At 37.4% G+C, this 22,792-nt stretch overlaps 1 protein-coding gene, 2 long non-coding RNA genes and 1 pseudogene across 3 annotated transcripts in view; 2 read left to right on the top strand and 2 right to left on the bottom strand.

Moving 5' to 3' along the window:
* LOC145214578 (uncharacterized) overlaps window positions 1–5,126 on the bottom strand; it is a 65,416-nt gene extending 60,290 nt beyond the window's left edge. The window contains exons 1-6 of the transcript XR_013857071.1: window positions 5,058–5,126; window positions 4,318–4,469; window positions 4,156–4,260; window positions 3,423–3,608; window positions 2,987–3,137; window positions 898–2,655 (exon numbers count right to left, since the gene is read on the bottom strand). The gene's annotated coding sequence lies outside the window, so the exon portion shown is untranslated. Of the gene's footprint in view, window positions 2,656–2,986; window positions 3,138–3,422; window positions 3,609–4,155; window positions 4,261–4,317; window positions 4,470–5,057 lie in introns of the transcript that reaches the window.
* LOC145214579 (uncharacterized) overlaps window positions 1–22,792 on the bottom strand; it is a 77,144-nt gene that overhangs the window by 4,986 nt on the left and 49,366 nt on the right. The window lies entirely within an intron of this gene.
* Window positions 6,909–12,378, top strand: LOC145212066 (uncharacterized; annotated as a pseudogene).
* On the top strand, window positions 13,231–13,954 carry LOC145214017 (uncharacterized). The gene is made up of 2 exons (XR_013856951.1): window positions 13,231–13,341; window positions 13,550–13,954. It is a non-coding gene; the product is annotated as an uncharacterized LOC145214017 (long non-coding RNA).

Here is a 22,792-nt window from a genome sequence, read left to right as displayed (position 1 = left end):
TTACTATCAGTCAGAACTTTTAATAAAGCCTTTGACATCACAGCCCATAACGCGTTCTACAGTGGCTGGCCCGACGAGACATTTATGGGCTTCGTGACGTTGTACACGGCGCAACGTACAAGCTTTAAATGTTTGGCGGCACACCCGAACCAAAAATGCGAGTGAAATTTTTTCGAAAGACTAAAAAAAGCATTTAGCCGGGGGTCTTAAACTTTTGAGGGCCAAAAACATTTTTTACGTTAGTGAATGCCGTAATATTGTAACGTTTTTGTAAAAGTAATATGAACAAAAATATTATGTGCTTAAAAATGTTGTGCGTTGATGCCATTTCATGTACATAAAACATTTGTAATGCAATAAACAGATATACAGTGTAGCAAACTAAAAATACTAGCAATAAACTACTGTGTGTGAAAACAATGGCATACAATGACGAAACAATTACAAAATGTGACGCAACAATTCGAATTGCTGATTTTCAACAGGAGTGCCCAGCTTATTTCTATCATACGATTAAAACGTAAATAATTGATTCATAAAAGTTTTAAGACCGGTGGTCTGACGGGGTACTCCACCTGAGGCAAACACCTAAATTTAAAAGTTAGTTCGCGGGCCGCACAAAAGCCCTCTTAGGGCCACACCGGGTCGCGTGTTTTGAGACCCCTGCATTAAGCCAATAGAAACTATATTATGAAGTGATAAAACATGAATATGCAGTGAGTAGTGTAGCTTTAATTTGGTGGTGTGAACTGTATCATTTGCTATAATGATAAAATACATAAAAACAAATTGAAAACAAAAGTTACAAAAAAAGGTTTTGCGGCGGCACACCCAGCATCATCTTGCGGCACACTGCACTAGAACATACAAAGAGAAAGAAAATACATAACCCTGCTGTACGAACCCGCACAAGTCTACAATTAACGACTGCCTTAAAGGTTGGGCTAAGTATCTGTACATGTGCCGATTTTTCACTTACAATTTTGTTGTACTCGAAACCAATAATCTTGTTTATTAGTTCTTTACCTTTTCACTTGATTGGTGAGTTAAGTTTATTTCGCTTGGTGAAAAAAAAAACATAGCGACACAATAGTAGCACAAAACTAACAATCATCAAGCCGGAAATAACTGCGCAACGTTGAAATGTTATGGAGCGCAAAACAGTTTGGTGATTCATGATAGAATGCGCTGCAGCTTCACCGTAATATAAACTATGTGACGGGAGCTCACAAGAAAGTGAGTGTGGCGCGCAGTGCGTATAACTCGACTGGGAGAAGCGTTGGCCAGTCAAGGGGTCCCTACAACCCAACCACCGTGTTAGGGAAAGAGGACCCATGTTAGGGAAAGAGGATGGGGTTTCGACAGGAAAAGTAACCACCGAAAGAATCCCTGACGAAAAGTTTTAAGCGCCGGAAAAAAGAACACACCACAAATTCCTAGTCCGCATAAAACTTTTGACATATATGCAGATTGTATTGTCAATAAAAGTGTCTAGGGCGTCGATAAGGTCATTTACAGTAATAAGGATACTAGTAAAGTCACTTTAATGAATTAGGTAGAGCTACTAACACGGGAATTTGGCTGGCGCCCGGTCTGGGAATTTCTGGTAAGTGGCACAACGGAGCATAGCTGACTCAGCAATTTGGGTTTATATTAAGAATGATTGCTGAGTCAGCACCATAAACGCCTATGCTCTGTTGCGCCACCTGCCAAACCGGACGTAAGCTTAGTTCCAGTGTTAATAGTTCTACCAATATATTAAACCAAAAAAAAACGAACAAAAACGCATAAACATTAAATAAAAATATTAAAACAATGTACAAGACTACACCACTCTGAACAGAAAATGCAGTTTTCATTGAAAAAAAGAACATTAAAAAATATTGTGTGAGAATGAATAAGAACACTGCAAGCTTGTGGGTGAGAGTTGTTTAACTCGAACAAAGCTGTACAAAAGATGACAATCGTAAAACGCGAGGGCTTGTGTTACAGTGCAGTACCATACCTGAGTCGGCTAACGGTGCAAAAGTAAAACAATCAACGTGTAATTAATGCGGTAACAGGTAAATATAAACGCAATATTATTTGTTTCGTGATGGACATATAATCATTCGTGTATGTGAACATGCAAAACAGAAAGCAAGTGAAAAATTTAATAGGATAATAGGGGCTTAAAACTCGTGCAAACAAAACGCATTTTTTTAATCCGCCAGTGGGCGCTGGTGATTTACGATTTAACTTCAGCCGGGGATTTTATTTTGTGTGGGGTTTGGATGTACAAGCATTCACATTAACCGGAAAACCACAACAATAAGAATTGAAGGTTGTGAAAACATTTTCTTCCGCCGATTGCAAGCACAATATGACACATTATAACTCTGGTGCACCATCTAACGGAATAAAATGTCAGGGTATGAGCATTTTGAAAAACGCAGGACTAAGAGGTGACGTTTGGTAAATATAAGAAAAGTGTTTTAAAACAAGGCTGGTAAACCCTCGATATACAACCCAGGGAAAAAGTAACTCATGAACATCCACAAATTAATCTCACCACTTCAAACAAGTTCTTTGGACACTTCGAGTTCGCATCTTTTGCAAGTTTAAATTTGTTTTGTAAAAATGCCCAGGTAATAAAAATCCCATAGCACGAAATTCCTGTGGAAACGCTTTATTAAATTAATACATGATGTGCATGTTTTTTTATGGTCAAGGCAAACAAGTTAATTATGTGACGCATTGTTTACTGGCGGATCTGAAATAACAAACATCTTATGGAAGGCGATTCAGTCTATGTGAAGATGGACACGCTGGATGAAGCAGTCGTGCCAAACTTACTCACAGCGTGAGATGGAATGTCAGCGACCATGAGTTGATATATTAAAAATATTGGTAACGTCACACCGAAAAACATTAACCACGAACATTTAATTACTGAAATACGTCATAAATAAGAATGAAATAGTGTATTCAAACAAAACTTATTTACCGGCTGTTTAGAGACGGACATTGTATTTCCACATATTTGATACACCCAGTGTTGTCCCATTACTGCACACTGTGGGCGATAAACGTTGTATTATTTGCCGTCGTCGATCACAAGTCAAGTGAAAGCGGCGAACAAAATCCACCAGTGGTCGCTGTTGTTTCACGATTGCACCGAAACAAACACTTGATATTAAAAAAACGTAACAAAAACTTGGTAAAAATTGACTACTGGCTCGCTGCAATACGTCATATTTATGAACCATTACGGTGATGCATCAATTTACAAACAAAAAGTGACGTCATTCCGAGTAATTTTACGATAAATGCTTAATAATTGTGACCTAACATATAACAGCGGTTAAGGTTGGTCGTACGAGACAATATGTTGTCGCGTTAAATCGTGGTAACAACCGACAAGTTTTATTGTCAATACACACCTTGTTAATACAATTGATACACCGGACGTTTCCCATTGTTTCGAAACGTCCAATGTGGGTTGTGAACTTGTAAGCCTATGGTATTTGCCGGCTTCAGTGGCAAGTCAATTCGAGACCACAAATCCGCCAGTGGGCGCTGGTGATTTACGATTTAACTTCAGCCGGGGATTTCCCTTGGTAGTTTGACTGCAAAATCTCCCTTAATAAATTTATCATATTCCTCTGTGGGCAGCAAGTGCCGTTTCACTTCAGTGATTCCTTAAACTAGTTGGTAGTTATATACGAAAAGCGTAACAGTATAAGTTTTTAAGTAAGCATTCAAAGCTTAACAAAGAAAACAGTATTTATGTCATTCCGTGCACATTTTTAGAATTGAAATAGACACAGCATGAAGTTTAAAAAACACAAACAATTAAATTCAAGTCAGAATAAATCCCCTCACAGACTATTATCAACTAAATGTATTAAACAAACAACAGGTGTACAAAATAGGTCATTGTTAAACATCAGTAACTCAAATTATTTTGAGTAACTCAAATTATAATATACATAAACTAATTACGTATATTCAATTTAAGGTCATGGTAAACACAAAACTTCTCAGAACCACAAAACATGAACCATCGAATCTATAAAAGAACATAATACATCCAATTTGGGCATTGGAGTGTTAAGTGAATATTGCTTTTAATTTGTATTTTGCACAGGTTAAGGGGAAAAATGAAATACAAACCTGCAAACAGTCATGGTGGCTTTTTTAACCCAATCACATCTGCTATTCAGTGATTATTATCACAACAGCATACCATCATGTTCAACCCAGATTTCTAGTGTGATACTGAAATGCAAAAGTTTTAAATAAACATTCATGAATGCAAAACACAAAAACTTATACCTAATTCATTCCAATGTGGGTCATTTTGGAACTTTGATCCCATTCAATGATAGTACATTTGGCCAATTCATGCTTTTTCTCTGGTAAGTGGGGCATTGTCATGTAATCAATAATCTGGGTTATTCCATCACTTAGTGGTAATGTTGTTGGTGCTGTTTAAGAGAAAAAAGCATAATATTATATTGAGTATACATACTCTATATATTCAATCTGCTATGGTCCAAAATTAAATGCAGAGAACTTTAGCAGATTTAAACCAAATAAAACAACAAAGAAGTGATATTCCGCTTATTACAAGATGAAAAATAAATGTCTAATATCAGCATAATATAGCTAGAAAAGAACTAACCTAAGCCGCCAAAATTATCTTCTGGAAATAGGAAGTACAGATTTTAATATGTGAACAATTTAATAAAGTATGAAAATAACAGCAAGGATCTGTTTGGAACATAATACGTTTACATTTTCTTTTATAAATTGGGTTTAACACAAGCAATAAAATCTATCCAACACAACTGAACAAACGAAGACCAAGTAGCAGAGAGAATAGCTGTTAAAAATAGAATGAGTGGATTTGATTAAGCTGACAAATGCCAGTGATTTTTAGAAATTCGCAAATACCTTGTATGCACTTTAAGTATTACATCACAATCAAACAGTGCATATTTGTGACATCACAGTTGTGTGATTATAGAATTAACAACGATCAGTTGTAGCTGCAATTGTAAAAATTGTATTACCTGCCAACACAAGTAATGTTCTAAGCAACACTTTAATAAAATAGAACATTTTTCTGATTGGTTTTTGCAAAAGTATAAAGTATATACTTCTTTTACTCTTTTCATTTGCAACTTTTTAGTGAAGACTGCAAACATCCCATGAGGGACCGGGCACAGTCACGCATTTTCACTAAAGGGAGGGATGTGGTATTTTTTGCATTAACTCGTTTTTGTTCGGCCAATAGGTTTACCTTACATAAACACAAAATACTTTTTTTCACAAAATAACATAAACATAGTAGAAGGGATAATATTTTTACTAGGACCATTTCCTTTGCTTACATCGGATACCGCTTGTGCGAAATACGTCGAAAGTGCGCCACATTAATTACACAAGCACCAGTCCAGCTGTTGGAGAAGCTATCATCCTAATATTTGTTCAACAACATGACTTGCCAAATGACCGTTCGGTTGAGACAGATTTTTTGATATGGTGGTTGTTGTTTACCTTCATCGTTTTTTAACCGGGTGTAATCAAGCCATGTTGCACAACACAGATGCGCTGCCTTTAATACTATTTGATTCTCTCTCAAGCGAGATTTTAACCTTTTAGGCGCATTTCTCCTTACCGGGTACAGCTAATGCGTTTTATAATCCTGTCAAGTCCGTTTTACTGTTAATAACACAACATATAACTATGGCGTGCCATATAACTATTATGTCTTATACTTTATTTGTTGCATACGTAAACAAAATACAATACAGCCCACAAAGTAGCGGCAAAGTTTCGGATTTTTTATTGATATGTTGCATATTAACGAGCCGTAGTTGTTGTAGCGGACAACTTATAACCACAAAAATTACCTACATGCAAAAACAATGATGCAGCCTATAATCCGTAGAACGAATATTTAAGGTTAGAGTATATAAATCACCGATTTGCAGCAGCTTTTGAGTTGAGTTTGCAGCAGCCAGCACGCAGCAAACACTAACATCAGAATCACTCAGATTGATACAAACACTTGCGCCATTTAACCAGCCGCGTTTTAATCGTTGTAAGACGATACTTAGCCCCTACGTGAGTTACCCGCCACGCCTCAGTGGCGTTCTACCCCAACCCACCAGCTTTATTGTTGCAAAGTGACGTGGAGAGACTCGACTGAAAGCTTATTTATGCCTCCACATCTTTATTTGGCTGCTTTATGTTTGCACTAATTAATTCAGTCGGCAAACTTTGGTTTTCGACGTACACGCCCTACGATATCAGAAACCCTGCCTCATATATGCTTGCGATACATTATGTGGCGGAGCCTGATAAAGGAACGTGACTTACTCTAAAATATGCTTGGAATTTTATAACATGTTATTATAGTTCTCATTTTATACATTAGTTGCGGTGTCTGATTGCGAAACAGGTCGCTTCATAGAGTTGCGACTGTTCCAAGCGAACATGACAACTTCGGCATTTTTACCAACAAGCATGAAAAAAGAACTGGATTTTATTTTACTATTTAACAAATTTTAGGTGAGTCGCAACTACAAACACAAAGCTTCAAACAGCCCTCAAAAACTAGTGTGTGAACGATTAATTTGGACTGTTGAGAGAGGAATTGCTAATTAGATGATCAATGCGATTCGATCATTCAAAATTTGTCGGTTGTTATTCTTTTATGAATTGCTGCGGAGCTTTTGCAGAAAAAATGACAAAAAATGGGAAATTTTAACACCAAAATACTTATGAACAACCTGACCAACTGCTCACGTGACAACACATGAGTACACCAACTGTTTGTTCTCATAATATTTGTCTGATGGTATCGGCAAGGTCCGTGGATTTATGGCAGTGTTTAACAATTGTTGCTTGCTACAGTGATGTCTGTCTGGGATTCCATTCAACACGGGTCACTTTTTGATACGCCCCATGCTTACACTACTCCCAATCACGCCTCAAAACTGGCTAAAACCGCAAATGCTGGTGGCTCTGCATCCATGGGGAATAAAATTCGTTTGCAGCAGAATCGAAAGGTTGGTGCTAAACATTTTTGTATCAGCAACATTTCCTGTTGGTTTATGATTAAATTTTTAGCGCCCAACTTGTGAATCTGCTGCAAACTAATTTTATTCGCCATGGTAGCATTTGATGTTGGTGGTGTTGGTGGGATGTTTGTGTTTGTTAAAGTTTAATTTTTACACCCTCTTTTACTTTTGTTTTCCACGATGGTCGATCGGAAGATAAATTATTCAATTGCATGTTATGTGTCAGATATGTTATTTATCAATATAAACATTGTAATTGAAAACTCAGTTTAACATGAATTTTTGATTTTTAATTCAGTGCACCTATCAAAATATGGTATTTGACGGAAACTTCGAAACTGTGTATTATACCGCACCAAATCGCCTGTGCAGCACTGTCTGGTGATTCGTTATGTTTATCGTTATTTTATATTACCTAAATACTAATTAGGAAAAGTCCTTGGCTAAACGTTTTGGAAAACCTTCGTTACTTTAATTTTTAGACATCAAGCTCGATTTCGGTTATTGTAGTTTCCTTACGCAGTGGTTGCTTAAATTGTCAGTTACGATTAAAGATAAGGATCTAGTCTAAATGCATTCAAGTAACATACATGCCTATCGGATATAAGTACAGCAAGTAGTTTATGTGGTAAATTAAATAAGAAGCAGAATATACAAGTTTGCAAACTAGAGGAAATCCACCTTTCTAGTTAGTCATTGTGTTTACAATACCTTGAGACCTAAGTTAGCTTTGTGCTAAGAGTATGGCCGTCGAACATCAACTGATGACGTCACTTCCCACGTGACCGTCTGAGCAACTCGAACAATAATTGGACTTGCGAACTGCTTTGTGCGAACCGAATTGTTTAATTAGCGTTGCGCAACAGATATGTTATGGTTGAAAGATTTCGTTGTTGCAAGCGTAATAACAATCCATACGTGGATTTTTAATCTTTCACTTTAGTTACATGTAGAAATAAAATGAAACAATACAAAAAGTTTGTACAATCCTTCTTAGTTGTTGTTTGCGGAATATTCGTTATTGTTCGAGGCGAAAACCACAAGTTGCCGATTTGTTAGTGTGGCTTGGAAAGAAAGTTACAATCTACGATGCCCAAACGCCATGTTTTTCCACAAATTTTAAGCTTGGAAACTTGAAACCTAAATTAGTTGTGGTGGCACAAGACACAATGAGTAATTTGAAACATTTTACTCAAACATAATGCCGAAAAACGACTAGTTTGTAACTAGTTTGAACTAGAAAACGTTTGATAATTAGGGCCGCAATCATCCGCAATCAGCTTAATGGAAAGTTAATATTTGACTAACTTTAGCTGGTACCAGTCAGTTTACTCGGTAGCAGGAACATTTTGTCAGGCGAAATTTTGTGCAAAAAACTACAATCGATTTTACAATGGCTTTAACAAACAAAGTAAGTAAAACTTAAAATTTAGGTTTAGTTGTTTTTTCATGGACATTTCAAAATGTTCCGAAAAACTATTGTTAAACGACTGAATGATTAATCGCAAAATGTGGCTATTATATGTCTTTGCTAGAAATTGAAACTTTTTGTGCCACAGTTGCAAAAAATGGACTGTGGTGACATCACGTGCAACCTTGATGACTTTGTGGCCGGTTCAGGAGGATTCGGAGACGTTCTATTTGGCTATCACAATGGGTTAAAGCAACATGTTGCCATTAAAGTATTTGAGATGCCTGGTGGAACGCAAAAAAAGTCACTGGCAGCGAAAATGTAAGATTTGTCATATTTTTCAGGATTAAGGAAGAAATGGAACACTTACTGAAAGCAGACCATGAAAATGTCGTTCGAATTTTCGGCTACGTTCAATGGTCTTTCTCAATGGGAATTGTAAAGGAATACTGTGAAGGTGGAGATTTAGAAACGCTATTAATGGATACATCCAAAGAACTGGGCTTTGCTGTGCGCCTTCGCATTTTATACGAAGTAGCATCAGCAATGGCTTTCTGTCACAATTTGCCCGACAAACGTTTAATTCATCAGGACCTAAAACCTGGAAGCGTTTTGCTTACCAAAGAGCTAAGCTGTAGATTGGCTGATTTTGGGGCTGCCGAACTTGCAACTTATAGTATTCTGGCAAATGTGAATCCTTTGGCACGAACCAAGAAAGAAAGACCCCAATTCACTCCCTACTACACCGCGCCAGAAAAACTAAAGGACCCCACCATGAAGCCAAGGAAGCAGCATGACGTGTACGCTTTCAGTATGTTATTGTATTGGGTCTTGGCTCGTAAAGCACCTTATCCACGTCTGGCAGAAGAAGAGCGAAGGGAGTTATTGGAATTAATCAAGAGAGGAAAAAGACCGGACTGTCAGGAAATACAGGATTGGATACAAACTTTGATCGGTGAAGACAGAGAAATCGCAGAGCAACTCCAACTACTGATGAAGCGATGCTGGGATCAAGATCCAACAAAACGTCCCACAATGACTGAGATAAAAAAAGAATTGAAAACGTATTTGGACAAACAGAAAACCACCAAGCTACTTTCGCAAGTTTTGACGACTTTGAATCAAATGGATTTAGACGAGCAACCGCAAGTCAGCGAAGGACGACGCGTTTCTCTTCAGTATTTTTCAGCGAAGTCCAGAAGTTTTCATGGTAAAATAACAAACAAGCAAATAATAAGTTTAGTTTTTTATTAACAAAATGTTTCTAAAAACGAACCATGATATAAGATATTTGATGAAGTAACTTGTGGTTATCCTTATCCTGTCATCATTAAACGCTTTATTGATTGTTTTGTGTCCGTCTGTTTTAATTAAAGCAGTCACTTCCACACCAGACTCAGTAGTTTTTGTGATAACAGAAATCGTCCAGAATCACCTGATGATATTACTCATTCAATATTTGTATTTTCAGTGCCCTCCACACCAGGTGGCACCGAAGATCGGTCAAGCAAACCAGCAGAGGGCGCACAAGAACATCCGTCACCTCAACAAGGGCCTCCAGCAGAAATCCCCACCTCCAACAGAAAGAAACAGCCAGGTGTGAGATACACTGACACATTGGAGCTTGTAGTTGTAATAATAAAGCAAACAGATGCATTGCGATTGTTTTGTAATAAACTTTATCTTTCGAAAACTGGTCAAAATGAAAACATTTTAAAGCTCCTTAATACAATAGGTAAAAGATTTCGAAACACACATTAACTTTTTTTGCTGTTTCGCATGCAGCCAATGCTTAATTGTACTTGCAGCGGCTAAATTTCTAGAGTCTAACGCACATTAATTAGATGGAAAGTCGATATTTGTTTAGCGGCCACTGGTATCGTAAACAAAATCAATCGGCAACAGGGCACTTTATTAGCAAATTACATTTGTGTATTATAATCTTTTTTTTAATAAAAGCAATACAGTATAAATGTGTCTATTAATAAACAATCAATATTTTAGTTCCCTCCACATCAGGTGACACAGTGGAACAATCAACCGAACTAACAGAGGGCGCAAAAGAGCATGTACAGTCATTTTCTCAACAAAGGAACATTTCCAACAGCAGCAGACCGCAGCAACTAGGTATAAAATAAGTTGACTGGTTGAATCTTATGTTAATCGTGTAACATGATGAAAGTAGCATTGTTGAAAGTTCTTCACACATTGTTCAAAAATTATGTTGAATTTTAATATTGTTTAGATCCCATCAGACCTAGTGCCGAGGGACGATCTACCACGAAAGTTAGTCGCTCGTTTCAACAGCATAACACCACAACAGCAACCTGCAGGTAAATCAAACACAAATTCACACTAAATCACAATTCCAAAGTGATTGGAGATTGTATGTTGACATACACGCGCATTACCATGCTAATGCTTGCAATTTTTCGTTTTCTATACTAAAACTTCAGCCAGTTCTGATATCACAAAACGACGAATTGTATCTGTTCAGCCAAAGATGGAAATTATACTTTAACTGTTTAGCGAAAATACTGCATCATATTGCATATTACTAAACTGCCTATCATTAAAAAAACAAACAAATTCAAGTCGTTGTTATAAAGCAGTCAAAAAGAATCAAGCCGCATGCGTCCGCTGCCAGTTTGTTTAAAAGTCAATATTTGTCTAGAGCTGTGGTTCTCAAACTTTTACGGATCGCGTACCACCTTGCAACATTTTCTGTTGCTGCGCACCATCTAAACCTGTGGTTATATCAACTATTTTGTAGTCACGGGCCCCTCTGCGGACTCTCAACTCTGCAGACTCTCAACGCAATATAGCGCAGGTCTTTTATATTTCACGTTTCTTGCATTGTACGTTATTACGCTTTAAAAGCATTTTAATTCATGTTTACAGTCCTTTCCATGAAGTTTCAGTATTGTAACGGTCAACACAATAAATGAATAAATTTTCTTGTACATATAACAAGACCTACCGCTTATTCTATAAAGTATATTGTCCATGTGTTATTTTTCTGCTGTTTAATGTTTAAATACTAAACATATTTTCCTCCTTAGACTCCCTGACACCATCTTACGGACCGCTTGGATTCCGCGAATCCCAAGTTGGGAACCACTGACCTAAACGCTGTTTGAACAGATAGACAAAGAAATAGGGCCATTTTCTCGACCTGGCTAGCACAATTATCAATTTTGAATAACTGTCCAAAACACGAGTTTCGCCCAAACCACCAGGGCTAAACAGTTTTGTCAGTTGAGTTGCAATTTTAGATCGGCCTTACATTAGGTACCACAAAAAGCGTACTACAGTATAAACCAGCGGTCGGCAACAGCCTTTCTGCGGCCCAGTGCCGGTCCGCTGGGAGCTCGTTACCGGGCCGTATACTTTTTCAGATTAAATGCTTTAAAACATTTTGCCCATGCATCCGCGAATGATAAACTAATTTTTACGTTTCTATTGCTAAATATGTGTAGTTTTTTAAAGGCCGGCCCGTGATTAAATTTCAGTCTAGCGGCTACTGACACATTTATACTTGGTAACTGTACAGTTTGTACGAAATGTTTTTGCGTCATTGTCGCGTTACTACGAAAACTAAACTAGACCGAGGGTTAAATTAAAGTCGAATTGTGAAACCACTTTACATTTTAGTGCCTTCTATATCAAACAACACCGAGGAACGATCAACCGATCCAACAGAGGGCGCACATGAGGCAGAACAAACTCCCATCCAAGGGGAAGAAAAAGGTATGAGATGTATTAAACCGTTTGTATGCCGATAACATTGCATTGAATCTTCAGCTATTGTTGACCAATGCAAGGGTGGGGTACGTTTTGTTCGTAAACAATTTGTATTCAACAATTATTCGTTTTTTATAGAGGCGGAATTGAAATTATGCTTTAACCATGTTCCTTTTATTGTAAACACAAAACGCTAATATTATAGACCGCACTTTTACAACCAAACAGTCGCTAGTTTTACATACCAGGACGAGCAAAAACGCTCTTGTCGTAATATAGGCAATGCGATATAAGCGGCTTAGGCCGTAAGCGTCCGCTGCCAGTTTGCTGAAAAGTCAATATTTGTGTAGCGACAACCAACACCTCAACATTTTTCACATGGTAAAAAGGTAGTTGGAACAAAATCTCTTGGTGTTAGTAATCATTCACTTTAAAATAAAATTAATATCATCTTGATTTGAAAAAGCAAATCAATTTTGTAAGTTAATTTGGCATCAGCGACAAAATTCAACCTCGGTAAACCACTCATAGCGGATGTTTTGACACATTATGTTCTAGTTAAATTTAAGTTTGATGAAATTGTGGATTTGGGTTTGTTTCTTTTCAACTTAAAGTACGCGACATGCAGGGGTGATTGCCATGGCAACATTAGCAACTTTGCGGTTTATAAAAGTTCACCCCATGCATAAAACATAATCTTGCCACGTTCATACATGAAAAGGGCAAATAACCCATTTGACGGCTTTCGCTACCCATCGTCCCAACAAGAAGCAGTTACCAAGAGTGCATATGAGAAAAAAGACGTCTGACTCAGCAAAATCGTCACGCCGCGCTATGCGACACCTTGCGACAAACAATTTTCGCCTGTCATTTATGCTGTTTTTAATGTAAATTTGCAAATATAACCTCAAAATGTTTGGATTTCCTAATTTACGGACAATTTGGAATTTGTTTATTTGATAAAGTAGCATAAGAACATCAAGAAACAATTGCAAGAATTTATTGAAACGTGGACAACAGTTGAAATGGAAGTTTCATATCTTAGAAAAGGTGCAAAACATCTTTTGGTATATCTTTTATAAAAAGAAAACGTTGGAGCTTCATAACAATACGGTAAGATCTGTGATTAACGTAAGTTTGCACTTTATAAAATGATTTACAATTTCTAACTGGTGACATTAGGGTGATTTTCATTTATGTTTGAAACAATGACAATTTTGTTATACCTAAACACATGTTTTGTACAACTCGTTTATAAGGTTTTATGGTTTGCATCTTCAAGTAACCATCCCAATATTACATATTCATTTTTCAATTACAGATTTAAAACAAAAGAAGAACCAGTGTCCTCATTACAAAGAGACAGACCAAAACCATGATGCAGAAAGAGGCTTGCTGGACACACACAAAATAAGTCCAAATTGGAGCATTGTGACCAAAATTACAGGTCAAATTTGACGGCTGTAAAGCTGAAAAAAGTACAATCAGTCTGAGGCACTTAACAAATACATTTTTATTCAGTGTTAATACTGTACATGGTGTTTGTATTATGCGCATTACTATTTTGTTTCTATTACCCACCTCACATGGTAATTTAGAACAACTCAATTGTCAATTTGTTCAAAGTTTTTGTGTTTCATTTGTTTTCTCGATTCTTTCATTTCAATTTTATTCATGTAATGCTACACTGTCACTTTTTGTTTCTAATAAACACAAGTACATGCTGTTTCGATAATCATTTTATTAAAATGGAATCACTTCAGTATCTGGCATTATTGTCATGTAGATCATTACATTGATTTTGGAGGTTCCTTAATGGCAGTGTTTGCAGGTAGAGATTTGAGACACATTACAAAACGGACAAGTATTTTAAAAAATAAAAAATACATGACAATGTTATAAATTTAACACAAAATAACTACTGTGATCAGTCCACAAAGATGGTTGGTACAATGGCTTAAATGTTGTGTTTGCCCAAATTAGATTTCTTAAACTGTATTGCGCACACGGAAGTATTAAATAAGGACTTGTTCTGTCATACTTTTTACCGGAATTTTTGCAACTTATTTTAACTGGAAAATGTGTAAATCCTCATGAATTGATGGCATCAATCCAATACAGTTTTTCTTCGCAAACGCCATTTCAAAATTAAATCAAAACCGACATTTACGATTTTTCTTTGTACAAACTTTTCGTTTGTACAAACTTTTACCAGCATAATACGTAGCCACAATTGATTTCCGACGTGACTCTGTGACTTTGTAAACAACAATTTGGGGTTAGCGAGTGGTCTGAGGTCCTGGTTAGTTAGCGAGGTCCGGTTGGCGAGACGGGGCTTCGTAATACCAAATCTCAACTTAACGAGGTCGTGCGTCAATACCGAGCTCGCTAAACTTAGCGAGATGTGTTCGTAATGCCGCCCCTGATTAGTAATTGTGTTATGATGTCACAAGTATTTACTGTATGGTTGTGACGTCATACTGTAGTGCATACAAACATTTTAAAAGTTTACTTATTATATGTGTGCGTTTTTTTTTCGCCACAGTAACCTTGTCTGAAATATATTTTTGAAATAGAGTTATACTGAAGATGATCTAAACTGGAGGTTTCTAAAATCAGTGGTTACAACCACCTTAAGAAAAAAGGTGAAAATGGTTGACTGTCAGAAATTATACAGAAATTAAAAGTAATTGACACAGAATGACATAAAACTAAGTTGTAAGTAGAAGTTGTGTGCATTGGGGTTGTGTATAAACTGACACACAAAAGCATAATAAAATATCTGCAAACAGACCAGTGTATCTGTGTTTAAAAGTGTACCACACATTTACCTAATTTTTCTTGTTTGTTGTACCTTATAGTTTATACCATTGTTAAAATAAAAATTATAAAGTGTTAAAATATGCTTGTGACTAAAGCAGGGGTGGGCAACCTACGGCCCGCGGGCCGCATCCGGCCCGCCAGCAACTTTTGAGCGGCCTGCGACTGGTATTTTATTTTCAACGGCCGGACGGAATGTGTGTGTTAAAACTTATTTTTGTACCAAAGAGTTGTCCCATTAAACGTTGATAGTCTTTAGTTTATTACTAAAATTAGGCATTGTTGCGTACAAAATCAAAATCATTGTGTATTTGACTTTGCCTACACTGTTATGTTAGTAGTAGGAAGATGGTCCAAAGATTCTCCAGTTCCGTGCAAGACATCCGGTTACCTTGACCTTGACCTTGAAGACGTCTTAAGACTTCCGCAGGAAGTCTTGGCTACACGTCTTGGTTTCCGACTTCCCCATCTTGAAGACGTCTTGAAGATCCGGACTTCCCCGAATTTACCTTTGTGAAAGTTTCAGGTGACGTTGCAGGTGTTTCGTGGTATTTCAAAGGATGTGTAAGACTTGCGCAAGACCTGTTTATTACCTGGAATTTCAAAGGAAGTAAGACTTGCGCAAGTTTTTAAAGTACTGGAATTTCAAAGGAATTGCGCACGTTTTTGACGTAGTCAAATAGATGTATTTGTTTGTTTGTTTGTTGGTTGCAAGAAAGTGGGTCATGACTTTCATAAAAAACAACCGAGTTAGTAAACCGCCAATAGTTGCGTCATAGACATTTTACTCTGCGTTTCTAGTGTCAGCTGTCGTGTTTCACCGGATTTATACAGGTATTGTTCGTTTTACGTGGAATTCCAAAGGAAGTGTCGTTTTTAAAGACTTGCGCGCAGGTCACTTTGTGACCAGCACAGCGCCCCGAGAAAACTTATTATAACATTTGGAGTTTCTATGGCTGAGTTAAAAACGCGTCGTCTACCAGCTGTGGTAAATCGCTGGATGAGCGAACGCGCCTCGCGCTCGATTGCGTATCGGATGAGCGGCGCGTCTCGTGCGCGTCGCGGGCTCGCGCGCGGCGTTTCGAATGCGTAATCCCGACAGAGATTGTTTTTTCGTTTCGATCTTTTTTATTTCTCTCACACACACAAGTCATACACACACATAGGTAAGCACAATTAAAGCAGTTTTTGAAATAGTTGTTGCACGAAGCGATCGTTTGCCCGGTAATTACTTGAAAAACAGTCTACAAATGCGTCAAGCGATATGTCACGCGCCATGGCCATAAGAAAATTATCTAAGTCAAAAAAATGTTATAATAAGTTTTATGCCTGAGAGTGAAAAACTAACTCAGCAAAATGACTTTTCCGGAAAATCAAAACGTTTTGGGTCATTTAATTTAGGTGGTCAAAATTCTGTTTGTGCCATATTTTTAAGGTGAATGCCTTGAAATTTGATAGGTGATTATAAAAGCAAATCATGTAATTTTTTTGTACAAAAATTTACGCTTTCAGTTGATGATCAGTCAATACTCTTTCGTTACACGTTTGTCCACTTACAATTGATAAAAACAAAAAAACAACAACGATAACATAATAACCTTGTCGTTTACGGTTTAGGTTCAATTCGCCAAAAACAGCTTTGACGGATTGCATTGCGTTTGTTTCAAATACACTTTTTCAATAACCGAATTGATGCGGTTTTATACTTATATTTGTGGCAGGTCTTAACGTGCCTTGGTACCTGATTGCACCATTTCTCCCCGCTCCACAAACAACAAAAACAGGGCACCATGTAATGTAAAGAACACAATATTATTCGATTAACCAATCTAAATATAACAACGCGCATGTTTAATTTTTTACTACAACCGAAAACCGACCAAGTTGTTATTGCCCGGCAAACGCAGGATTGCCGTCTGGAACTTTATCAGATACATGCTAAAACAATTCTGTTCGAAGCTTAACCAAGAACGCAGCTGAATTTACAAATTCCAATGAAAGAAAAACGTAAAGCAGGACCAAAATTGGACATTTATGACAAAGGAGTACAAAGAATCGCAATAAACTACACTTTTTACAGGTGAAGTTTATAAAATTTCGCTTCTAAAGACGTTGCACAGAACATAAAAAGTTCCATTTAGAGTTAAACCAGCACTTGCAATTGTTGCAACACATTTCCCCAAGATTGCACAATTGTGTGCAAACAGGGCCCTGAAGAGAAGAAACAAATATGCTGCTACAAGTCAATTTCTGGAACCCTTCACTAAAGTCATGTATACAATAGTTTATTCAGTTGCAGAATAGTCTAGCTGCGAGGGATTAATGAACAAGCAATACGTTAATGCGTCCATGAGAACAAACAAAAGCAGGTTGGCCATTGGAAATAGGTGCGTTCAGATTCTATGAAAAAAATGCTTTCAATTTGACAAATACGAAGGCAGAACATCAACCTCTTTGCGTGTAAACGGCTTCACACTTCACACACACAAGTCGCTTTATAAACTTAGCAAAATGGTCCAAAGGGGTATCTCGCTTAGTTACAAAGCTGTGACCAAATCAAATTCGTGTATCAAATATCATTTTACGTCATAGAACGTGCAGAAACACTTGCAGTACCGCAAATGTGTACTTAACAGACAATCGCTTGTCACATAGCCGCAATCAGATACATACCGAAAGCTTATTCAGGACGGCTATGCCCAAGACAACAATGCACAGCATCAAGATGACTGCCAAACAACAGACACAGTAGTAAAAGACAAAATCCTGACCATAATGCACAGTATACCAAGGAACGTAAGTGTTCAGAATTTAACCATATTCCAGTTCACACCACCATCTACACGACTTTCTTATTATCACAGCTGTGACACACACAAAAACTAGAAACACGCCTTGAAAACAACCTTTTTTGGACATGTCCTGAAAATTTCTCTGCAACTTACGCATGCGCGACGTAACAATAAAAACCGTTGCACAAACATAGGGTTTTTTATTAAAGTTGCACAAACATAGGGTTACAAAACGTCCGCAGTTTCCCAGGCATGTCCGAAAATTTCACGTAAAATCTGAATCCGGACATAATTTGTGAAAACATTCTTCCAGAGAGAAAGAAACCAGAGAGTCGCACCGCTTATCATATGGGTTCAGGTTCGGTTCGGGTTCCGTTTGTTTTTAGGGGTTCGGGTTCGGCTCAGGTTTTAATAAATCTATGTTCGTGGGTTCGGGTTTTGTTTGGTTAAAATCTCTTTTCGTTTATTTTCATTCTACCCGTCATCTTTAAGACATTATCAAACTCCCAAAGAATTTTGACTGTACACAGTTCGCAGGTTCTAGTTCAGTTCAGGCTATTGGATGAGTAGCAATGTAGTGAATAAATATATTTTAATACTTCGGTTAGAAAGAAATTGTAATAGTTTCAAAGTTTTTACATTTACCTAAATTACGAAAGTGTAATTAACATTTTGCGGACGCATTTTTGTCAAACTGTTTTAGTTTTTCCCCAGAACTAAGGGTGGAGTTTACGCGGCACTAAGTAGTAACATTGTTGTTGGCATTCATTTAGGTAATAACTAATTCTTAACTTGTCGTGAATATTTTAGAAACACGGTTTTTCAGCACAAAGATGGACCCAAATTTTCATGCGCGCCGACAATTTCATGTCTAGGTTGTACTGTTAAATGCACATTTTTGTGGCTAAAAGAGTTTTAAATATCCGGTGGTTGTGAAGCCTTGCACACAGTTGTCAAAATTATCTTTATCGACGAGATTCTGTTTATAGTAACATAAACAAAGTTACGCTTTCAACGTCTGTAGAGGTATTTTTGTTTGCTAGTTTTGAAAAATATCGATCTTTCATTAAACAGTATATGTCGGCAAAAAAGTTGATTTGTGCGAATCAAATGTAAAACGATATGTTGTGTGCATCTGCAATGCAACAAAAATAATATAGTGTAGGTGTTATTTTAGATAATTTTGTTGTATAGCAACTTAAATTAGGCGTTTTGTGTCGCATTAACCCGGATAAGAGAACATGTGTTGCCGTTTGTCTTCAGTGCAATCAAAACTATTTTACAGCTTCAAACTCTTAGGTGGTAGCCTAACCCTTAACTTTTTCACTATGTTTGCATTTGCGTTTGCATGGCGCAATCGATTGGTGGACTTAAATTAAGTGCGCTATCAATAATTTCTACTATTTGAACAACGGATATTTTGAATTTAGCTGGTTACCCAGATATAATATATTAAATCAGCATATATTTTAAGTGTGTTAGAACAGCGTAAGTGTTGGACAAATTTAGTTTCAATGTTTATAATTGTCCGGCACTATTATTGTCTGTACTATAATGGCACGATACATCAACCTTTTCACATTTTGCCCCATAATGGTTATTTTTCGAGCGATATAAAAGACCCAAACAGGATTTAAAATGCACTCGGTTAACCGTTAATCGGATAACTCAACCCGTCAAGGCAATTTCGCAATCAGTTTGAGAGCATTTTTGCAAATGCTTTTTTTATAAACACTATTGTAACATTTTTATCACACGCGAAAACACACAAAAACACGGGTTCGGCCATGGGAACTAGCGGATTGGTCTTTTATCGGTTTCAACATGTTTTCTTTTATCGGTTTCAAGTTTATGATCGCAGCCCAGGGTTTTATTTGCAACTCGTTTGCAAATGGCATAAGCGACCTATTGTTGTCTATAATCATACAGCACCCGACTGCAATCATGTTAATCAGTTGCAGGGTTGTTTTTGTCCATACAACATTTGTACAGATCTTGAACTACCGTTGACATAATTACCAAACAAGCAATATGAGAGATTTGTTGCAAAGCCTAGCCCTTTCTTAGGATCTTAACACAAGGCGCTAAAAGGTTAAGACCCAGCATTGGTGTCTCCTACCAAAAGGTAAGGATTTATGCCGAGAGTCGGATTTGGGGTAAGAGTTGGCACCTAGGGTAATCATACTTTACCGATTTTATTTTTGCAACCGACATGGCTACAATGGTTTATGCAACCATGCTGCAAATTGAAATTTTCGGCTGACAATAGTAATTTAGAAAAAGTTAAATTGCAGGGTAAAGATGGCTTGGGACGGTAAAACTATTTTGCTGTTTTAAAAACACAAAACGGCTTTACTGTCAGCAACCAAGGTTGCATGCTTAGAAGCGTGAAAAAAATTGCTTGTAACCCTTACAAAAAAGCCCAAACTATTTATTCGAAAAAATCAAATAATTTTAAACGAAAAGTCTTGTTTAATGGTATTTTAACTGAGCCCTTAGATATTTGAATCGTCGCATTGCATGCATATTTATAAACTTTTATATCGATCAAAAGTATTAATTGTTTACTTTGACATGTATTTTATGTATCTGTCTTCTTACTTGCATGAACCTTTTAAGTATGCAAAGTCAGTAAGCGACATAGGAAACGCGCTATCAGGTTTCAGCAAAATTGCTACCAGCGCGAGTTTCCATATAAACTGGATCGTCATATCCGCATAATTAAAGCTTTAATTGGTTTGACACGAACAAACACAAAACAGCTGTGCATAGAACCCAAATAAAACTTATTGCAACATTTGTTGTCACAGACAAAATGACCCTTTTTTTCAAACATGCGCGCTGACATAACACTTGTATAAAATATACTCAATTTAAACAACGAGCTTTCCATCGATAGAACTGTTATTTAGATTATACATATGTGTCAAGTCATGTAACAGCTCACACCAAATGTGATGTAACTCCGAAAGCTAATTTAATGATGTCCGCATAGGCAAACGCTACGGCAAAATACATTGTTTGACAAAAAGCGTATTTAAAATTTGTCTTTGCCGCGCCTCCTATTAACCCTTACGCTATCCTATTTCACCAAAAATGCGGCCAGCTCGAGTTTTAATGTGAAATCGAGTGCCACATCCGCACAATTAAAATTTTAATAGGTTCGGCGCCAACAGACACAAAACAGCTGTGCACAGCGCCACGATAAAACTCGCAATCGAGCGCGACGCGCGTTCGCTCATCCAGCGATTTACCACAGCTGGTAGACGACGCCTTTTTAACTCATCCATAGAAACTCCACAGCAACACAAAAAATGTTATAATAAGTTTTATCGGGGCGCTGTGCTGGTCACAAAGGGACCTGCGCGCAAGTCTTTAAAAACAACACTTCCTTTGGAATTCCACGTAAAACGAACAATACCTGTATAAATCTAACGAGCGCGAGCGCGCTCGCTCATCCGGTGAAACACGACAGCTGACGACTTACGACGACAAAATTATTTAGATGTATTAAAAACACAAATGGATTTTACTGTCTGCAATCAAGGTTTTATGCTTAGAAACGGAAAAATGTTTACTTATAACCAATATAAAAAAGGTCTAACCTATTTGTATTGCAAACGAAAAATTAAATCAGATGGTATTTCTACTGATCCCCTGGAAATTTGAAGCTACACTTGTAAAGTTTGATGTCGGGGTAATTGTTTTATTCTTTGTGTTTTCTTTAATGTATGTTTATTTTATGTGTTTGCATTGCGTGGGTTATTTCAATGTACATATGTTTTCTTTTTGCTCGGCTATATAAGTGTGTGTGATTTTACACGTGGACTCAATTGAATGAAAAACTGACACAAATAAATAGGACTACAGTAATAGCATATGCCAAATGACTTCATTAGCAACAGCTTATCAGTGAGGCCATAGGAAACGAGATATCCTATTTCATTTAAAATGCGGCCGGCTCGAGTTTTAATGTGAAATCGAACGCCATATCCACACAATTTTTATTTTAATAGGTTCGGCGCCAACAGACACAAAAACAGCTGTGCACAGCGCCCCGATAAAACTTATTATAACATTTTTTTTTGACTTAGATAATTTTCTTATGGCCATGGCGCGTGACATATCGCAATTACCGGGCAAACGATCGCTTCGTGCAACAACTATTTCAAAAACTGCTTTAATTGTGCTTACCTATGTGTGTGTGTGTGTGTGAGAAATAAAAAAGATCGAAACGAAAAAAACAATCTCTGCCGGGATTACGCATTCGAAACGCCGCGCGCGAGCCCGCGACGCGCACGAGACGCGCCGCTCATCCGATACGCAATCGAGCGCGACGCGCGTTCGCTCATCAAGCGATTTACCACAGCTGGTAGACGACGCGTTTTTAACTCAGCCATAGAAACTCCAAATGTTATCATAAGTTTTCTCGGGGCGCTGTGCTGGTCACAAAGGGACCTGCGCAAGTCTTTATAAACGACACTTCCTTTGGAATTCCACGTAAAAAACGAACAATACCTGTATAAATCTAAGGAGCGCGAGCGCGCTCGCTCATCCGGTGAAACACGACAGCTGACACTAGAAGTGCAGAGTAAAAAGTCTATGACGCAACTATTGGTGGTTTACTAGCTCGGTTGTTTTTTATGAAAGTCATGACCCACTTTCTTGCAACAAACAAATACATATATTTGACTACGTCAAAAACTTGCGCAAGTCTTACTTCCTTTGAAATTCCAGTACGTCAAAAACTTGCGCAAGTCTTGCACATCCTTTGAAATTCCAGGTAATAAACAGGTCTTGCGCAAGTCTTACACATCCTTTGAAATTCCAGGTAATAAACAGGTCTTGCGCAAGTCTTACACATCCTTTGAAATTCCAAGAAACACCTGCAACGTCACCTGAAACTTTCACCAAGGTAAGACTTCCTTCGGAAGTCAGGGAAAGTCCTCATC

This window comes from Phallusia mammillata, chromosome 2 (genome assembly GCF_965637545.1).
Source record: "Phallusia mammillata chromosome 2, kaPhaMamm4.hap1.1, whole genome shotgun sequence".
Classification (NCBI taxonomy): Eukaryota; Metazoa; Chordata; class Ascidiacea; order Phlebobranchia; family Ascidiidae; genus Phallusia; species Phallusia mammillata.
This window is presented reverse-complemented; position numbering and strand designations above follow the sequence as displayed.